Source organism: Protopterus annectens, chromosome 10.part0 (assembly GCF_019279795.1).
Source record: "Protopterus annectens isolate FY-2018-M chromosome 10.part0, PAN1.0, whole genome shotgun sequence".
Classification (NCBI taxonomy): Eukaryota; Metazoa; Chordata; order Ceratodontiformes; family Protopteridae; genus Protopterus; species Protopterus annectens.
Genome location: NC_056744.1, coordinates 1,354,719,877 through 1,354,736,530, shown reverse-complemented (window position 1 = coordinate 1,354,736,530; position 16,654 = coordinate 1,354,719,877).

The following is a 16,654-nucleotide window of genomic DNA, read 5'->3' as shown; positions in this document are numbered from 1 at the left end:
AATTCTGACTCTTCACAAGGATCATGGAGGTAATGGGGAAGGGAGTAACCAAACCCCAGAAGCAATAAATATCAGTAAATTTTTTCCACAATTTGCAGAGTGTGATAATTTTGATAGTTTTATTCATATGTTTGAAATGGTATGTAAACAGTATAATGCTGACCAAGGGCTCTGGGTACGGTTCCTGACCCCCTTGTTCCATGGTAAAGCTGTAACTGCTGTTTCTAAATTGTCTGATACTGATTGATTAAATTTATAATACAGTTAAAAATTGTTTATTATAGAGTTTTAAATTAGCACCTGAAGCTTATAGATAAAGGTTTCATGAGCATAGACAGAAGGCAGCTGAAAGTGTGTGTGAATATATTGCTGAGTTAATCACTTATTTTCATAGGTGGGTGAGTAGGTGTCAGGTCACCACTTTTGAAGGTCTGGTAGACATTTTGGAGAGGGAACAAGCCCTTAGCAGTTTGCCTGAGGACATGGGTATCTGGTTGGCAGACAGAATGCAACACCACAGATGAGCTGGGCAAAAAAGGAGACTTATACTTAGCAAGCAGGTCATCACTGCACAGGAAAGAGATACCCAGTATTGCAAATGGGTCTAAGGAACCCATGATGGGCAGCCTAAACTACCCAAACAGAGTTGGCCAGTAAGAGGGGAAGCCACTAGTTCAGGTACATGGCTAGGATCAAAGGTTAAATGTTTTAAATGTAACCAGTGGGGCCATGTAGCATATAGATGTCCAAGGTGGGAAACAAAAGGTAGGGGAGCCAGCAAGTGGGAATAACAGAATACCAGTGATAAGTTGTCTGGAGACAACAGGGGTACCAAACTACCACAGAGTTTATATCCTATCTTAGTAGATGGGAAACAGGCAACTGCTAAGAGAGACACAGCCTCAGACCTAGCCATTGTGAAGCCTACAATGGTTGAATAGGAGCACTACTTGCTTGAGCAGTCTACTTCAGTCAGAGCTGTAGGAGGTTCCCCATTCCAAATACCTTTGGCTGGGTTCACCTTGATTGGTTGGGTGGAAAAGGAAGCAAGCAAGCAAGTAGGTGTGTTTCAGGATATCCCTGCAGATGTTCTGATAGGGAATGATTTTGATAATGCCTTACCTTGTGTGCATGCAGTGACACACAGTCATGTTTGGAAACAGGCATGTGGGTCTGGTAGCCTGGGGGGATGCAGACAGACTGCACACTCACACTTGAAGCCAGGACTAGTGAGGAATCTACATCACGGAGGGAGCTACCCCATAGCAGTGAACTGAAGGTGGGCCACAGCTGCTTGTAGGTACTGATGTTCCCTTGGACAAAGTGACTGCAAGCACAGAGGTGAGTAGTAGTACTCAGGCTGACAGTGAGGCACTGCTGTCAGAGGATACCAGACTTCCTGTGGAGGGGGAGCTGGGAAGGGTTATAAAGAGAGAGCTGAGACAGGCTGAGCTCTCTGACCCTGCATTACAAGGCTTGAGAGAGGTAGCCAGGGAGGCACCTGATTCTCGAGGAAAAGCGGAGTCTGTATACTGGGATAAAGGGTTACTGTATAGAGAGTAGACCCCTGACAGAGGGCTAGAGGGTGAGAGAATACAGCAGTTGGCAGTTCCCAGAGCCTACCATCTCGCACTTCAAGTCATAACCAGTGGCATTCTTTTTGCAAGTCATGTGGCCATAAAGCATACCAAGAGATGTATTATGCAGAACTTTGATTGGCATCAGATTTCCAGAGATGTAACAGGGTACTGCAGGATCTGTCAGGAGTGCCAAAAAGTACACAAGGCCGAAGACAAGGCCAAGGCTCCGTTGATGCCTTTGCCTGTGATTGAGGAGCCATTTCAGAGGGTAGCTGTGGATATTGTGGAGCCTCTGAGTACCCCATGTTTCACATGGAAAACGTATATCCCAGTGGTAGTAGATTATGCTGCTTGATACCCTGAGGCTGTGGCTCTGTCCTCCATTGAGGAAGAAAAGGTTGCAAATGCTTTGTTAGAAATTTTTAGTAGACTAGGTTTCCCAAAAGAAATACTGACTGACAGAGATGCCAGCTTCATGTCAGACCTGCTGGCTTGTCTGTGGAAGCACTGTGGGGTGAAGCACCTAAAGAATACCTCCTACCATTCCCAGACTAATGATGTGGTGGAGAGGTTATACTCTGCACTAAAGACCATGCTACAGGCATTTTCAAACCAGTTTAAAAGGGAGTGGGACAAATATTTGCCCCATCTGTTGTTTGCCTACAGAGAGGTGCCCCAGGAATCCACAGGTTTTTCACCCTTTAAGTTGCTTTATGGGCATAGGGTGAGTGGACCTCTAAATTTGATTCATGATGAGTGGGAGGGTGAGTGTGAATCCCACAAGGAGTCTGTTGTGGCATATGTCCTAAACCTCAGGACAAGGCTCAGGGAACTCATGGGCTTGGCCCAGGTGAACTTGGCAGACACCCAAGAGCAGACAAAGGTTGGTATGGCAAGAATCCTTGGGCTAGAGAGTATGCTTTGGGGCAGTAGGTTAGGGTTCTCATTGTTGTTAGACACAACAAGCTGCAGGCAGCTTGGGCAGGACCCTTCAAAGTGATAAGGAAGGTCAGTGATGTTAACTACATGGTAGAACTGCTAGGCAGGAGGCAGGGATACAAACTGTACCATGTTAACATTTTGAAACCATACCATGATAGGGAAGCCCTGGTGCTAAGTATTTGCAGTAGGAGGAAGGAGGAGTCTGAGGATGCTCTATGGCTACAAAAAGCCAGGTAGCAATATCCTATGTTACTACGGTGAAGCCGAGGGTTGCAGGTATATGATATGACATTGCAGCACTGCACTGGGGTCAACAATGCCAAGGCAGGTGGAATCTCAAGGCAGGGAATGGGATAATGTATTCCCAGATAGGCTCATCTGTCTCAAGCAACATTTCTCAAGGGTCACCTGAAAAAAATAGCTTGAGTCTTGAAAGGGGGGGATGGTGGTGACAAAATGAGATACTGCCAGCATAGCTAGCTGGAATTTTGTAAATAATTATATGTCATTGGTGAATATCAAAATGATTTAATACAAGATGCTTATGTTACAAATGTATTAGAACTGTATATCATATGTATATCAAACTGCTTTGTACAGACGTTTGTTGAAAAGGTATTTGTAGAGTGCTGCGTTTGAAATATAACCACAGTATGCCCTACTGGAAGAGAATAGAAATGTACATTCGTTATTGTAACTGTTCAAATGTATATGCTTAACAAAGGAAATTTGAGGTTTAACCTCAGTCCAGCAAACTTTAGAAAAATATCTGAAATTAAATTACTTTATAGGCGATGCAATAAAAAAGACTATCTCTTAAGCTTTCAATGCAGCTAGAGACACAAAGTCTGTACTGGGAAACTTTCTGTATTGTCCTTGGAGTGAACTAATTGCTACTTTTGAAACATGAAGGAATGCAATTGTTTTATGACTTCCAGCATCTGCCAAAGATCTGAGAAAAGCCCTTGTCTGTATATTTTTACAGGTAGATGCTAAATGTTGCCGGCTTCTACCAATGGGGGTTTTGTCCTGGGAACTAGAAGTCAGATGAGCAGAAATGATGTGATTCTGCAAGCTATCCCAGCAGTAATATTTTAGATATTAATTTGAGAAGTCTTTCATTGAGACAGCGCATTCTGCATTCTGTCATGAACCTGGCGACAAGAACCATTCACCACACATGCCTTTTAAATAAATTCCTAGGGAACAGTATAACTCTCTTAGATACAGTCAGGAATATAGTGAAGCTTAATTTAGATTATATTTTTCTTTATTTGTGTGAGCCTGTATTACAATGTTATTTTAAATATTTCCTGTGGTTTTGAACTCTGAAGACACTGTAAATATATATACTGAATATGTTCTTTTTCTTTTATCATTTATTATTAAATATATTTAAACCAGTCATTGTGGCTGATCTGTGTAGAGATATTAAAGTTTTGAGAGTACTTGCATATTTATTTGGTGACGCTGTGGGCCACTTCTAATAGCCTTGCTCTTGGTCAAATAACCATTTGTATTAATATTAATATCACTCAGTATACTGAGTACCTTTGAAAGAGCCTTAAGATAGTTGGCAGGAGTGACTGGTGAGAGTGAAAACTACCTTATAGTCTGGGCAGAAAGGGGCATAGCTAGTAAACCTGTGCCAGCCTTTCTCAGGTGAGAGTGTGTGTGTGTGTGTGTGTGTGTGTGTGTGTGTGTGTGTGTGTGTGTGTGTGTGTGTGTGTGTGTGTGTGTGTGTGTGTGTGGCCAGCTACTTGGGCAGGGACATGAAGCACTGGTTTGACAGAGTGTGTGCTGGAGGTCTTGGCTTGGTCATTCAGCTGAGATCTCAACTCTCTAGCTGTGCCAGTGGGGAGTCTTATTGAGGATCTGGAGGAAGAGTGAAAAACCAGCCCCAGACTGACAGTGGTCTCTGTGTGCTCTTAACGGAAATTGCATTTGATGCAGAGAGTTGCACCTGGAAATACTGTGTGTGTACCTGTTATCCCCTCAGTGAATGTCCCACTTTTGCCAGTGGTGAGGATTGAGGCTCCTTGATTACTGGTCCAGTGGAGGGTCTTCACAGTTTGCACAAATTATTTTTCCATGTGTACATCACGTCACGACGTGCATGTGTGAACAATTTTAGATTTAATAAACTCCATGTAGCAGTGGGCAATCACATGCACACACACGCAACTACAAAACCTTTCATGCAATACAACGTTTGTCTTAAGTTGTTGAATTTTATGCAAACTAACCAGGTGGAGTGATCCAACAACCCGAAATGCATCCGTGTAGACTCTGTCTGTGTTAGTAGTGTACGCAGAATTACACGGCAAGAAGGGGATGTAAAAGTCCACAAATATGGACATAATTCCCCTGAAAAGGTAAGATCTCATACATAAATGTTCGATTCATACATTGTGGATGTCTAAAAGCAGCAGGAATTATGTCAAATTAATATTTTTTTAATTCCCACATGTTTGCACTCTGTGCTGCATTCTGCAAACATGTTTAACATAAAAGTGTGTCATGTCACTTTTAGGAGTTTTTTTTGTGCTTAGTGCACATGCTTGTACAGGGCACTGCTTACCGCAAATGGCTTGGGCATAGCTTAGCTTGTTCATCTGATCAGACCACCCACATCTCAGTCATGAGCTAGAAAGCTATAAATGGATACCAGATGTATTCAATTAATATAGTTTTGCATAGCTAAGCTATGCTACATTGCACACAGAGCAGCATTGCCCACTAAAGAAGGGTCTTTAAATCATGTAAATTATATCCCAGACAGGTGAACTGCATCATAATTAGCCAACCCCCATGGTGAACCTACACCAGAACTGTATAAAGTATGCAAACACCCTGGGTTCCGAGTTTCTCTCAATACTGTAAATCACTGGAGTTGAAACTTGGAAATTTTAACTGACATAATGTTAGGGGCTGCTGCAGCTATTCTACACCTGTATGTGCTAGATGCTGAAGTCAGTGCTGCTGGTGCTGCTGACAATAGGCCAAGGCCAAGAAGGAGAAGAGTGTTCAGGCCCAGGGTAACCTTTCAGGAGCTACATGAGCTGGAGATTGTAGAGAGCTACAGAGTGGACAGTGATATATTACAAGAAGTCAATGAGTTCTGCCACCCTCAACTCACAGCCAGAGCTAACAGAGGAGAACCCATCCCAGTTGAAGCTAAGGTATGTGTAGCCCTTAGGATACTAGCTACAGGTACTTTTCAAAGACCAACTGGGGACATGATGGGGGATGTCATAGGCATCAGCATCCAGGGTACTCCACCAATTCCTGAATGCTATAATGCCACATGCCGGTGAGAACATATCTTTTCCCCTTTCCGCTGAGGTGATGGCCAGCAATATGCATGTAGCACACTACCCTGAGTACTGGGTGCCATAAATTGCACTCATGTACACATCAAGGCACCACCTGGTGAGCAGGGTAGAATCCATGTTAACCACAAGGGATACCACTCCATCAACTGCCAAGTCATGTTTAATGCTAAGGGGATTACCATGAATGTGGGTGCTGGTAACACTGGCAGTTATCAAGACTCCCATATCTGACACACATCACAGCTGTATCAGATGTTTGCTAGGGGGGATATCCCACAGGGCAATTTACTGGGAGATGCTGGCTATGCCTTGAAACTATGGATGATGACACCCACCAGAAATGCACACACACCCATGGATGAATGCCATAATGAGGCATACGTGCAAACTAGAAACATCACAGAACATGTGTTTGGGATTCTGAAGTCACTGTTCTGGTGCCTCAATATATCTGGTGGAGCCTTGCAGTATACCCCATGTACATGTGCACAAATATTCACAGTATGCTGCAAAATCTGATCCTCTGGAAACAGCTGCAGGAGGATCAGCAAAGGGAAGGGATACACAGCCCCCCACCAGTGGTCACCACAGCCACAGTCACAGGAGGACTCGGAGGAGGAACCCCCTGATGATGTCCCTGTAGGCAGACATAGATGTGCTCTGTGGGTCTATATTAAAAGACCAAACATTCACCACTGCGAATACAACAACAGCGACACATAAACGCAGAACTGCTAAAAGAGCGAAAGAGGTAGACATCGAAAAGCAGAACGCCAAAACATTTCCAAAAACAACAGCGCCAAACAGGTAAGGAAAACCTACGTAAACAAACTTCACTAAACACACTTTTGCAGGGGGGCAAGCCCCCTACATGGGGGGTGCACCCCCACACCCCCCACTTAAATATACCAACTCCGAGATCGCACTACAGTGGGGAAAAGGATATATTTCCTCTTCCTCATGATCACCCTGCTCGCCAAGGAAATACGTTTGGCATTCCGATTTTCAATGTTTCTGCATTTCACTCTTGTAGCAGTTCGGCATTTATGTGTCGCTGTTGTGTTATTGTGGTTGTGAACGTTCAGTCTTTTAATACAGACCCTGCTCTGTACACCCTGGCTATGGCTAAGAGACAATACATAGCCCCTTCACTGACAACCTAGGGGCTTAGGGACTAATACCTTTCTCCAACTCACATAGTTATATTAAAATTGATGCCTGGTAACTCACACATCCTGTACCTGTCCATACATTGGCTGTGTACTGCTTGCATCAGACAGAGTCAGCTCTGAACTACAGTTGTGTCAACTGTTGTATTTGCAAAGTACATCCATAACCTACACAGTATTCTAGTGGAATATTATGATATGTCATTGTAGCTATGGACCTGGTACATTATGCAGGCAAGTATAGTGGGCTATTACTTACATCCACATGGGACTAGAGACAACTATCCCACTATTGTGCTTCCATTTGTAATCAGTAGGCCTCATCCATGGAATATTCATGCAGTCCTACTGCAACAGATTAACGGTACATCACTCAAGAGAGATGCTAGAAAATGTGGTTAAATGATAGTCAGCCTAGTGTGTATCCAAACAGAACTTGTGGTTTGTTCCCCCACCCTTCAAAACAGCAGTGTCCCCTTGTAGCAGTCATAACTATACTATATGAGCATTTGACGTAGTTAGTATGCCACACAGTCTCAGGACAGTAACATAGAATTTGATCTTACACTGTATGTGTTAGGTAACTGAGGAATAGCAATGAACATATTTATGCAGGTGACTGCATGATGAATGATCCCCTTTTGGTCAAGCTGCCTCTGTACCTTAAAAGACTAAGAAAGTTGGCTTATGTGATGGTGTTCAGGGTTCTAATCCTGAGATAAGCAGATATTTTGGATGTGAACTAGTAATAAGTTGTGTTTTACAGACTGTGACTGTGACTCTGTGTGTGCTATACTATTATTAACATCTTTCTTATATTAATTCCACATTTGTGCACTGTGCCACATGAGCCAGTTTGCATGAAGTGCAGCAGTGCAGAAACAAGGACAGAAGTCAGACTGCGAAACAAACAAAATCCCAGCCTGGAGAACAGCTAGTAGTGGAATGGAGTCTTAGGTTATGTAATAGTAAGTCTCTGATGTAAGCAATGCGCCTCCCACTTGTGCAGTGCTTAACAACATCCAAACAGGTCCAGAAATGCCGCACACATGCACTTAGTTAAGCAGAGTGCAAATCCATTGCTGCCCCCACAATTTCTTTAAAAAAAAATAAATATATATATATATATATATATATATATATATATATATATATATATATATATGTGTGTGTGTGTGTATGTGTGTGTATATATGTGTGTGTGTGTGTGTGTGTGTGTGTGTGTGTGTGTGTGTGTGTGTGTTTGTGCGTGTATGTATGTGTATGTATATGTATATATATATATATATATATATATATATATATATATATATATATATATATGAATCTACTTTTATTCATTGAAATTTCACTTATTTGAAAAAGAAAAGTAGATGCCCACTTCAGCGAAAGTGCATATCAATGAAAGTGAGCATTCGCTGAAGTGTAGTCGCCGGATTGGCAAACACAATTTAGTGTGAAACACACATAAATATGACTCAAACATGTGGACTTGCTGTAAATATCTGGACAATTGAGAATTATAGTGCCCTATTATTCCAGACCACATGTATCCCTAAGACTGCATGTGAAAACCTTGAAAATATATGGCACAGTATATTAATATGTACATATATTGTGAAGCCATCTGTTTGTATCTATGCTGGCAGCATCACCCACATTCACTACAGCCCTCTGCATCTGCTGGATTTCATCACAAATACATCAACTTCTGAACAAGTTGTCTAATGTATAACATTGTGTGCTCACTCATGGGCAAGAAAAATTGATTGGGGCCACAGGCTTCCCCATCCAAATGCCAACAGACACATGCTCAAAATGGGTACTGTTGTCACATAGCTAGGCTACTAAACACTTATCTGAATGCTAGGCTACTAGCTGGAGATGACAGTAAGAAGCAATGTGACTCTGCAGGCCTCCAAACTGTTCATCACTAGACTAGGTTAGGTCCTCTAGGATTAGTTCACCTGCAGTCGTTTATAAAATAGACTTGAGCAGTGGTGTGTGCACTAAGTACTGTATGCTGTAGTCTGTAAAACTAGATAGGTGGGGGTTCTAATCCCATTGTAGCCCACTTGGTGTGTGTGTGTGTGTGTGTGTGTGTGTGTGTGTGTGTGTGTGTGTGTGTGTGTGTGTGTGTGTGTGTGTGTGTGTGTAAGTACGCTGCTTTGCCAGGCATATGGCACTTGCTTGAACCATAATCCTGTTGTTAGGCATGATCACAAGACCAGACTTACAAATGTGACAATGTACAACTCCAGCAAAGTAAGGGTCATACTGCTAAACCCATGGCTTTCACAACATAAAACACAATCTCTGTAGGCACACTTTGCAGTGAAGGTGTGGATGTCTGTACATATGTAGAAAACCTGTTCAAGTTTGCAGTACGTACTTTGGCCTTGCAAGGCTACAATTCCTTTCAAACAAGACAGGAGATGGACATTGTTTTAACTAATGTAGGACTACATGTTCCAAGAAACTAAATCTACAGTATGACATATATAGGACATGCTGGAATGACAAGAACATCTCTCAAAGGTTGACACTCCTCTGCAGTAGGCCTCACATCCATGTCAAGCAGAGCACCTCCATTACCCTGTTGAATGGCAGGCTGCATGAATTGCTGTGAAAATGTTATCTAACATGGATTACTGCTGCTGTGGACCTTTCTAGACAATTTTATTTTATATATTTATTGACATTTGTTGACCAGGAAAGTCCACTGTGCAAGAAATCCATTTTCAGTGGAGGCCCGTGATACAGTACAACAGAAATAAAAGGACAAATACAAAAATATACATTAATAGAACTACACACACTGAAATACAGATATAGTACAAAAATAGTACAAAAAATATATATAAATATATACATAGCTTTGGACAGGGGTATAGGTACAATACGAATAGTTAAAATATGTTGATATTATCATGCAGTAGAGATGTCAGGTAGATACAGTTCAATCAGAGGAACAGATTCATCAGTGTAGATTCAGACTCTATAAATGTAGGAGAGTATTAGTACAGGAAGGAAGAGAGTTAAACATGAAGGCTTACAGTAGGATCTGAAAAATGAGACATGTAGGACTTAAGGAGGCTTGGCCTGTACTTTACATGTGCAGGTAGGATTTTTTAAATAGTGAATTTTTAGAACAGCTTTAAAGGGTGTCAGGGAGTCTAGCTGAGTAATGTAGGAATGGAGGGCATTCCATAGTTTGGCAGTGTCCAGCTCGTTTGCTAGGTTTGGTTATGTTTAAAAGTTGCTTGTTTGTGGACCGGAGGGTTCTATTAGGGATGTATGTATGTAAGATAGACTGGAGTGCAGAGCAGTTGTCAGGTTTAAATATTAGTTTGTGGGCAAGAGTTAATTGCGTGTAATAGAGATATTGATCAAATTCAAGCCAAGACAAGTTTGAAATGGCTTTGCAGTGGTGTGAGCAGCTGGGCAGGCTGGAGGCAAAGTTTGCTATCTTATAGTAGTAGGATTGTAATTCGTTACTGAGAGATGTTTGGAGGTTTGGGAAAATGGGACTGCCATAAAGGAGGGAGGGGATAAGTAGTGTACCTGCAAGTTTTATTTTTGTTTGTTTATCTAAGTAGAGTTTGTGCCGGTATAGTTTGCAAAGTTTGAAATGTTTTTTTTTTTTATTGTACTGAGAATATGTTGTTCGAAGGAGAGTTTGTTGTCAATAATAACTCCAGGAAGTTTTGAGGTGTTTACCCTTTCAATTGCTGTATTGTTTTGTGAGAAAATCTTAAATTCTGAAACTGGGGGTTTAGATAAAAATAGTAACAATTTAGTTTTTTGAGGGTTCAACATTAATTGAGCATCATTTAGTCAGGTTTCTATTTATGGGAATGCATCTTGTGTGATATTTTGGAGGTTGGAGAAATTGTTGGCAGAGGAGATGATAGTCAAATCATCTGCATATTGGATAAGTGAAGATAAACCTTGGATATCTATGTAATGTAACATTGAATATTATATTGTGATACAAAGGATATGCTCCTAATCACCATCAGGACAACCCTAGTCACATCCTATGAATCTCAGAACCCAAGGCAAAATACATACAAAACTGAACTAATTGGTCTGGTTACTATTCAAGGCATCTACCTGAAAAAGGCTACAACAAGCCTAAAGATCCTTGCATCCCCTGGGACAAGACTGAAGATCACCAAACAGCTTGTGGCTGTTTCTTATCTTGGGATTGGTGCAAACGTTTTGCTTCTGGTGACAGAAAAAGCAAAGGATCATTGTATCTCAGCAGAGTAAAGCTGTGATGAGACCACAACTATTAGTAGCCAGGCAGTAGCCATTCATTCAATTCCCCCTCATTTCATTATTTTTGACAAGCTAATTCTTTATTTTCAGTAAGTACTGTTTGATTTGTTTCTAACTTCCGAACATCTGCCTAAATAATTCATATTTAAATATTCAGCGTCTACATATTACCTTCTCCTCAAGTGTTTGGCAGTGCTCTGTACAGACTCAGACACCTTGAGTGACATTTCTTTTTCCTGTAAAAGCATGATTAAATTTTCTCCAATACCTAGCTGCACACAGGACAAATGGCCTGCAGTGGAGAGCACTGTCCCTGTAGTTGCAAACCAGATACTCGCAACACTGATCGATATTCTGACTACAACTGTCTAATCAATAAAAAGGGTCTGTTGCCATGGATATGAACTTTCCTACTGTCTCTCTTACCAGACTGGTGGATATGGGCATCCTGGAGCAATGTAGACATTGCCTCATGTTTACTGACAATCAGTTAATTCTTAAGCAAACTGATATGTTATGTGAGAGATGTATTTACACAATGTCACTGGAGGCAAAGCTCTCACATAAAAGTACTTCTAATGTCAATAAGGTTGCCAGTAGTACACACGCTGCACCCATCACACACAGTTCAAAGCAGACATATAATGAGGCACTTAAATGTAACCTTCCTGAACCACAAAGATTTCCTAGATGAAGTACACATAAAAAATACCCTCAGCAGCCCCAAATGCACTCTCAAAACACCCACATCAACACATAGAGCTACATCTCATGGATCTTCTACTTCTAAGTCCATAAGGCAAGCCACCACACAATCAAACATTCTAGTCATTGGAGACTCCATTGTGAGAAACATTGATGTCCCTCTCACCAGGCTAAGTAAGGAGAAAGTCACGGTCAGTTGCTTATCAGGGGCTAGGATCTGCCACAATATGCATGCACTCATGTCATTAGGAACACAAGTACCAATATGACTCAGTCATAGTCCATGTGAGATCAAATGACCTGAGACATGCCTCCCTTGACTATATGAAGAGAGAAATCATGAAGCTCTCAGAATATATCTCAGGCTGGAATGAGCCTAGCATTGAGCAGCATTTTACCTTCTCCAAGTATGGTGCCACAATATGAACAAAAGATGATTGACTTTAATAATTGGTTTAGTTTCTGGTGTCATTCTAAGGGGGTGTGATATTTGTCAGCATGGAAGGAGATGGTCAACAGACAACGCTGCTTTGCCAGGGATGGTCTGCAGGTCTCCCCACTAGACTTTTGAATATTAGCTAAAACATTGTCTTCTCCAACAGTACCTTTTTTAGGCAATGCAAACTGAAAGTACTTCCAAAATAGCAAATCAAAACCAAGAAAATCTAAGGGTATTACTGCTCAATGCTAGGAGTCTAAACAAAAAACTCCACTCCTTAAAAGCTCTCTTCACCCTAGAGAATGTTGATGTCTGTGTGGTCACTGAGACATGATTTAAGGCTGTGGAGAGCTCACCAACAGTGCATGGTTATAATGCCTTCCACACATTTAGACCAGCTACTTCACAGGCAGGCACTAATGGTGGAGGTGTCTCTATTTACATAAAAAAAACAGGATGATGCACTTGAGCTGCTCCATGTTCAAAGCACCATAGGCAAAAGCCAACACTTCTTCCTTGCAAGCTATAGGCCCCCCTCTATGACCCAGAAAGCCCATACCATGTATTTAAACTTATTAGAAACAGTAACCATCCAACCCAATACCATATTCATGGGTGACTTTAATTACCCTCCCTATTAACTAGGAATCCTATATAATACCAAACGCAAAGGCACATGGTTTTCTGGATTTTGTAAACACAAATTCCCTGAACCAGATAGTCAGTACACCAACCATGTGTGCAACCATACTGGATCTGGTCCACACCCTGTACTGTAATGTCTTCCCTGGTAGGGTCAGATCACAAAATGGTCTCCTATGAAGTAACAATAAAACCTGGACCCCCAGCTTAACCTGAAATATTCAGAAACTACCCTTCTGCTATTAAGTGATAACCTGGCAAAATTTCAAGGCCCCATAAACCATGAGAATGCTGCTGCCTATGCAGAACTGTTCACAGAAACCCTGTACAAGTATGTTAATAGTGGCATAGCGGCAGGTGTACCCACCAGGAAGAAGTACACAACTAACTCAGAAAACAAGTCACCCTGTTGGAATCACAAAATCAACAGGATGTATAACAGAAGGAAGAAAATCATAGCAAAACTTAGGAGGTGCAGCACCCAGAAGGATAAAAGCACTCCTGTCAAATTAAACAAATAACTGAGAGGGCAAATAAAGTCTACCAAAGACAAATTTGAGGTAATTTTGGCATCCCAGGCCAAGGACAACCAAAGGCAGTCTTTATCTATGTCCATAGCTTCAAAGGCAATACACAGTTGCATACAGAGTTCATTGTAAATGGAGCCACTTATAATGAGCCAGAAGATATAGCAATCCTCCTGGCTGATAAATTCAGTTCTAACATTACCCCTCACTCCCTCTCAACCGTCCCTGAGGAAATACCATCAAATATAACTTCCCCTACTAACAGTGGAAACTGGTCCTTAATGCTCTATCTCTAAGACCAAGAACACTGCATCAATGGGCCCAGACAATATCCCAGCATGCCTTCTAAATAGCATGAAACATGACCTATCAGGGCTCTGGAATTACTATTTTACTGTAGCCTCCAAACAGGCTTCATGCCTCATGAATGGCGAACAGCAGCAATCATCCCTCTGCACAAAGGTGGGTCATTTACAGACCCTGGAAACTACAGACCCATAAGTCTCACAAATCTTATATGTAAAGCCATGGAATAAAATTATCATGGAAATGATCAATAGAGATATAGTAAACCTCCAGACACTGGACCCATGCCTTCTTAACCTGGTGGACTTCTTTGAGAAGGCATCCAAAGCAATGGATGAGGGGAAAAATGGTTCACACTGCCTACTTTGACCTGGCCAAGGCATTTGACACAATACGTCACTCAAGCATTGTTGACAAACTCAAGAGGTTAGGTACAAATTCATATGTCACCCAATGGATAGCCAAATGGCTCACAGACAGGGCCCAGAAAGTTAGAACTGGGGAGTCCATCTCTACATAGAGCCCAGTCCCAACTGGAGTCTCTCAGAGATCAGTCCTTGGACTGTCCCTTTTTGGCTTTTGCTGCTTTAAAGTCAAGGCCAATGTCAGTGACTTTGGCTGATTAAATTTGCAGATGATTGCAAATAGGAGCTGTCACTGAATCCCATACTGACACAAATGTTCTCCAGCAGGGGCTGACACAGACAAAGAACTGGTGTCAGAACAATGGACTAAAACTAATTGCCAAGAAATGCATAATAGTATCCTTTGGAAGTCATCCACCCCTGGTTACTATCATATTGACAATACATCTCTACAGTTGACCCAGTAGGTTGGCAAGCATGTGTGTGTGAGTAGACAAGGGATGCAGGCAAGATGGACCATGGAAATGTTGTGTGTGTGTCTGTAGGTGCCCTCAATATGACATTGGTGTGTGAGTGTCTGCATGAACACAGCCAAGTTCAGCGCTAGTCCTACATGTCTGTAAGTTGGACATCTGTGAGCTGTGCATGGTAGAGCTGACAGTTCATCATCTCTGACACTGAACATGAGAACTGTCATTGCTAGGAGATGCACTGGCAACTCCATGCCCAGGTTTAGATGCAGTGCTACTACCTGAAGGTGACTGATGTCTGCTGACCATGTGTCCTTCATGAGAACGCCCAGGACCATGACCCCACAGCCTGCTACATGTTGATGTGGACAGCACACTCCCCTCTGGAGCACTGGATGTACTGCCACTACAGGAGCATGATTGGGCATGGCCACATTGACTCTTACCAAATGTAGTTGCTGACCTACTCCCATGAGGCTGACACTCAACTCCAATCAGATGTTCCATCACAGACAATGTGTGTTCCATGACAGATAGTCTGCAATATATCTTAGAACTATATTTTTCCACTGTGTCAGTAAACCGATCCAGGGTATCAGCAACATGGTGGAGGCAGTCACGGATGTCAGACTGTGCTGCATCCATAACCCTGAGCATTCATCAGGAATTCCTTTCCAAGCATGCCTGTGCCTCCATGATGGCCCTAAACATATGCCAAATGACACCTGATGAGACACCTGCAACAGGTGGTGGAGGGACAGCAGGTCTCCTATGAGCACCCTCTCTATCTGCCTGTGTAGAACCTTGCCAACAGTTTGGCTATGGCCAGTGTCGATAGTCACTGAAGCCACAGTACCCACACTTCCCTATTCAATGTCCCCACACTCCAAGTGTCCAATATCTGTGACCTCAGCAGACTGGGTATGCATAGGCATACTAGCTGTGTATGGTGATAATGAGGGTGGCTGAGAGATGTAAAGCTCTGTGTCTGATTTAGCCACTGCAACCACAAGCTATGCCTTAGTTTGGCCATCATTGTCATCAGAGTCTGAAGAGACAATGACATCAGGTGATGTAAGGGACAAAGACCAACCTCCCTGGTCACCTGTGATAAAAAGGAAAAAGCAATGCATTAATACCTGCATAACTATGCTCTGCACTACTATGGTGCAATATATGTTAAGCTGTATACACTGCTGTCACTATTACAGACTTTTATACCTCCCAACGTCAGAATGTAGGACATGTGGACATTATTTTCTAACCCCAATCTGTAATGATTTGTAAATAATTAGTCATACAACAACAATCTTATCAAAAAAAAGAATCAATGATGTACACTGTGGACATTCTGCAAAAATCTGTACAGTTGACAGTTATGGCAATCATTAATGTCCTGACAATAGTTTTCAAGTCAATCACTATTTCATACCTACGAGGCAGAAGTATGAGTCTGAATGGAGGACAGCCATTGTCAGCCCTCTACATAAAGGTGGAGCATCCACTGACCCAGGCAATTATAGGCCCATCAGCCTAACTAGCCTGATCCGCAAGGCCATGGAACGTATTATCATGGACCTTATACACAAGGACATTGGCAACCTCTAAAGACTTAACCCTACACAGTTTGGTCAATGCCTGTTAAACCTGGCTGATTTTTTTGAAACACTCACCAAAGCCATGGACAAGGGGAAGATGGTTAACACCACCTACCTTGACCTAGCCAAAGAGCCTAGTACTAAACTATGAACTATGAACAATATTCCCCACTCAGGCATAATATATAAACTCTCCCAGCTAGGCATCAACCCGTATGTTACCAGATGTGTAGCTAACTGGTTCACTGATAGAAGCCACTCAGTCAAAATAGGGGAAGCCACCTCTAGTAGA